Raw genomic sequence first — 6,032 nt, forward strand, 5'->3', positions numbered from 1 at the left:
GAACCTAGCTTTGCTTAACGAGAGCTCTATGTGCAAGTTAAAACGTAATCTATGGTCAAATAGAGCGCCTAAATCTGTGAACGTATCGACGTCCTCCAACTTATGCGAATCAATGAAATACTGAGTAATTCTTCTTCAGAAAGAAAGATTCTTACATTTATTTAGATTTAGTTTCAGAAGATTCAAAGAGCACCATGCAACCAAATTATTCAAATCACTGGCATTCGATTTTCGCATATTTTTGAATATTTCCTGTTAATTCTTCGATATGTTCGTGCAAGTGGGTTTACATAATATATAAGTGTATAAAAAAAGAGCATTTATCTACCCTTGAACGCATCCTGACTAGTTTTAGTAAATTTTTAGAGACCTGCCGTTCGATTTTCGCATATTTTTGAATTGTGCCTCATGTCGGATGTTACCGCCAAATTATTGCGCCGTAATTTTTGATACATAGAAAATAATAGATCGCGGCTTTTTCCACATAAGCGCAAAGTATAAGAATGTGTAGAGCCTGGTTTTCACGGTTTTCCGCACCACCCTTGGGGTACCGTGATAAGCGCTTTTCTAATTGTTTGAAATGGCTGGCTCCCATTTAGGCCTACACCATTATAGACTTAATTAAAAATTACAATAGTATTTACAATAATAATACACAACATACATCATTTATTCCACTTCATCTAAAACAAAATGGCAGTCGAGTTCAATTGACTCTTAAAGTAAATTAATTAACATTAAAACTTAGTATAAATACAATAAAACAAATAAGAAGGAAAAAGAAAAAAAAGCATGTACACAACTAGCATAGAACCACACCCACAACCGGTACAGGACCAAATTACAAGTGAACCCCTAAGCCATCGCAAACATGCATAAGCTTGGCAACCGATAATAGTTAACATCTACTAATTTTCGAATCAATGACTTTTTAACATTAAGAACTAGTTTAAGTACGACATAGGTAAATCACGCATATTAAGCAATATTGCTTTAATAGACTTTAAAGAGTCCGGTAATGGGAATAAGCGATATACGTCGTTTAGGTTCTTGCTAACAACTGTGAGGGGATTAAACAGTTCGTAATTATATTTGCATTGACTAAGCTTTATCAAGACAAAGTGCCTAGAGAAGCGGATAGGGACGTTAAAGCCTGTCTCACGAAGTTATTGCCATGGGCATAGCTCAGGCCTCGGTAGAGCGTGTGCAAAATATTCGGTCTGTTGTCCGTCCTGTGCGTCATTCGTTGGTTCCTTCTTAGTCCACTAATAACCGTTCTCAGCCTCCTGTTTATAACAACAATTGTAATAAAGTCTTTTTTTCATTTTATTTCATTCACATGCACAGACAATATTGATTTATATACATAGACAGTTTTTAGTTGTGGTTTTTACTTGAATTGTTCATTTAATTTAAAAAAGTTCTTGTCTTCTTATTTGCCTGAACAAAAAAACTTTTCTTTTTTGCTTCTTATCTGGCTGGACAAATCTACTCAACTTTTCAAATTATCTCCCTGCTAAGTTTTTTAAAGTCGAAAAAACTTTTCGTAAAATTCTTCTTTTCATCTCTTTTCACGATCTCTTTGTTACGAGATTCTCTTTTGCCAAATGTGTTCTCGAATAAGGGCCGTTATTACGACCACAACTACGCTATTGCGATGTGGTCGTGGTTAAATCAGACCGACAGAACCCACACCTAACATTTTTATGCGAACGTTACATTATTATGAACACTATCCATCTTAAATTAAGATATTCAACAAGTAAGAAAGTTATATTCGGCGGTAGCCAAATCTTGCATATCCACTGATACACTTCTCGCAATCTGCTCTCCAAGGCCGTTTATTTCATACCCATATCGCTAGTATTATTAAGAAAAAAGCAATCGCGGTGTCTACCGTATTCATTTTAGAACTAACCCATTTTTGGACAGATAATATATCTTCAAAATAGTTTTAAGAGTTTTGTCTTGTTTGCTTTATGAGAAATAAGCATGAAATCTCAAAAAAGTGGAAAAATTAAACTTAATTACTTGTAACTTTATCTGGACACGCCCTATTGGTTCAATTTTTGGATCTAGAGAGTAAAGTGTCTCGTAACGCAAATGTGGAAAATTTCAACTATTTAATTTTAATAATTGCTCAGTAACGAGCAAAAACTGAGCTGCGTTCAGTTTACCTTCCACTGCGCGCTTCTGCTCTGACCAATCTGGCCCATTTTCAATACCAATCTGCGTGCAGAAACTTCCAATGACTCTACCAAATTTGAAGTCGATATCTTTCTTTTTGTGCCCAGGAGAATGCCTATAACATACACCGCACGGACGGACAGACGTGGCTTAATCATTGCAGAATTTTACGTTAATTAATATACATACCTTAGAGGGCCTCTGAAGATTCCTTTTGCAAAATGAGTATACCTATATGAATGCAACGCTCATTCACTCAATCGGTCACTAGTTACTAGTCAGCCACTAGTCACTTACTGGTTACTATGCAACTAGTTTCTTGCGAGAATGGCTCTTTAAGAACGTTGTATAATAACAAAAACAATGTAGAAAAATTTTTAAGCGATTGATACGCAAACTTATTTTATTTTAAAAGAGTAGAGTTTCTTCCGTATCCAAATCGAATAAAACGTGATAATAAAATAAACAATGAATTTTTAACCAGAATAGGTAGTCTTAATTATTTACGCACTTACAATACAATCGAAAATAAATTAGTAAGAGCAGAAACTTGATTCATTACTTTAAGCAGTTAAATCAACTGCTTTAATGGGATTTGCGTGCTTATAATTAAACTCTGAAAATCTTGAAATTCAGTACTTAGTGACAGATAGATTCTTCTACATAAATATATTAACAATAAGGATAAGTAATATATCATTAGTCTTTTCTTGAGTTTTAGAATGATTTTCTCAAAATGCCTTCTTGATTCCACATAAATGAATGTAAACACCTTACTCTAATAGTTACATCTCACCATTGCTTTAATCTTTTTCACATTTTTAATTTTCAGCTTTAAATTAAGTTTTAAACTCTTTTATTAGTTATTATCCACGATTTCCCATTCACTCGAGGAAGAATTGTCTGAATTGGTATGAGGTCGACTTTTACGATGGCTTAGTGTATCGGTCAAAATTCAATGAAAAACTATTTTCCTCATATTCACTAGGCGGCTTCGTAGTGATAAATTTCAATTGGTATATCCTGCAACTCTTGCGACAGTCGGGCTGTCGCAGTAAGCGAGGGCGATCTATTTCGTTTACCGCTGTTTCCGGCAATAATTTCTTCTTTGAATTTGGGCTTTAGATATATCTAACTTTCATTGCACGTCAACATAGAATCGCTTTCCGAGCTTAAGTCAATCCGTCAGACATCTGTCCATGAATATTGTGTTCAACTTACTGGTCACAATGTCGAGTTATTTTGACGAAACTTGGCACAACGATATGTTTTGACTCACATACGCTTCTATTTGGAATTGGAGTAGGTCGGACCAAGTTCATAGCATGGCTTATCTCGAATAAATCGTTATATGAAATATATTTGGCAATTTCCCTATAAAAATCGTTTAGTAGTAGTTTTTTAGTTGGTGGACCAATGTGACGAATTTTTGTGAGTTTTTTTAATCGTCTTTAGCATTCTAATTTTTAAAATTTTGTAATGATAATTCACCCATAGTTGTTATTTCAGATAAAAATGAACGATATAAAATTTAGACTACACAGATCTATTCTTTAGATCCCACCCTATCCAAGGAATCTCATGAAAAGATTTACTTATTTTAGCGGAAATATATCGGAGGAAGAATATATCAAGAATAATCACATTTTTGACAAGACAATTCGTTTTGCAAGCTTTGGACGACGTCGCTTTACCTTTTAGGCCCGCTTCCATTTGGGGACTCCCATTGAAAGTATGTCTTCATATGGAAACAAGGTTTAATTTTTGGTTTGATTTTATCAGAGAAATACACGACGAATTCTGTTATGCGAAATAATTTAGGCCGTTTGACGTTCTTAGGTTAAGGATATTAAAACATTAAAAACGTTTTTCGGCAAAGCATAGTTTATAAGATCTTAACCAAGTGTAATTCTGGTAGTTCTGACAATGTATTGTAAACATTTGAACTTGAATGTTGACGTATATGTAAAGATGTAGACGTTTGTTGTTACTATTAATTTAGCCATAGACATAAATTGTAAAACTAAAGTCTTAAAGCACCAGCATCTAAGGTTATACATTCCTATGATTTGTTATTAAAAATATTTTTTACAGATTCAAAGAAGAAGGAGAAATAAAGTATACAAAACCCGCTGCAGATTTGGAGCTGCCCGAACGTTGCACTTTAGAAGTCAGCTTTGATTATGTAGAAAATTATAATCAAAGCTTAGATACAACTATAATAGAGGAATATGATATACATACGTTACAAGTAGAATTTAAGTTGTAAGCCTAATATTTTTCTGTAAGATTTACCCCTATATTTGTCAGTCAGTTTTAAATTTTATCAAAGATCGTATTGGTTTGAAAGCAGACAAACAGTGCTACGTGTCTTTTACGGAAGTGCCTACACGACATAAAGTGCGCGATTTAATCACTTCCAAGATAGGTACATTAATTTGGATTTCTAGGCAGGTTGTACGTACACATCGGGTACATCCTGAATTAGCTTTGGGTACTTTTATGGGTTTGGATTGTCAAAGGGAAATACGCAATGTAGAACAACAATTCAAATTTACAAATGCCTCCATTTGCCGTTATTGAAAAAAGTTTCTTCGTTGATTTTCAAAAAGTGCGTATTCAAGAGACTCAATCTGAATTACCACGCGGTAGTATGCCGCGTTCTGTGTAGATTATCTCACGTTCTGAGATTGTGGAGACTGTTCAGGCAGGTGATCGTTATGATTACACGGGTACTTTAATTGTAGTGCCGGATGTTGGTGTTCTCAACATGCCAGGAGCAAAGGCAGATTACGGGTCCCGTCATAAGCCTGGGGAAGCACCAGAAGGTTTAACTGGGCTTAAGGTTTTAGTGCGTTGCGTATGATGTGTTAATGGATCCGTGCCGGTAGGAATTAGGAATTAGCATTATAGTAGGAATACATCTGTGCACTTATACGTAAGAATTATATGTTTGAGCAGAGGTAATAAAATCTTTAACTTTTGCGTCCTTAGCCGTTAAATATTAACGGTTCGAGGCGAACCATTTAATGAACTTAGTTTTAATTTAAGTATTATCAAATTAATTGCTTTTTTAATCGTCACCATTTTTTACGTAGCTTTTATATAACAAAAAGCTATAATATTATTATAGTTATTTTTACTCTTCACTATATCTCCATTTCTTTAAAGAAGTGATTAGAGAATTGTTTTTTCCACGTCATACCTGCGTTAGCGCAATTATGGGCGGCGAAGCAGAGTTTTTTTAATTGTGTTTTGGAAGCAATCTGGTAAGAAAATGATAAGTTTTTAGGGCTTACCGCCTTTTTCCCTCCAAAGTTACGAAATAGTCGATCGCTTATTTAAAAATGTTTGACTTACGCTGCGATTGTCGTAATTGAGGTTGTCTGTCGGAAGCAGTTTACTAACAGTTCATCTTCATAATATTACTCGCTTTTATCGGCCAATCAATACAGATATCGGATTTAATGAATCTGCATTTAGCAAATAATAGAAAGCTAACGTAACTTCAACTTTTTTCATATGCTTTGCGTTCAAAATTTGTTTGTATAAACTTGGTGTTTTCATGTTTAAAAATGTAAAAATTTACTACGAAACCTTTTTGTTGCCGTAATTGTAAAATCATTTTACTTTAAAATTCGTAGTTAATTTTAACCTACATGAGTTGTGATAAAAGTATATGCACTTAAATTAGATTCACCTCACATTATGCGGATCGATCCCCTTTGTACGTCTAACAAGTGCCTACGTGCTGTGTATTACGTATGAAAATCCGTACATTTTGTTGAAACTTGGCGCACTGACAAGTACACATTGCCAGACGAATCTCCTCTGAAAATGGATGG

Source organism: Glossina fuscipes, unplaced genomic scaffold (genome assembly GCF_014805625.2).
Source record: "Glossina fuscipes isolate IAEA_lab_2018 unplaced genomic scaffold, Yale_Gfus_2 116, whole genome shotgun sequence".
NCBI lineage: Eukaryota > Metazoa > Arthropoda > Insecta > Diptera > Glossinidae > Glossina > Glossina fuscipes.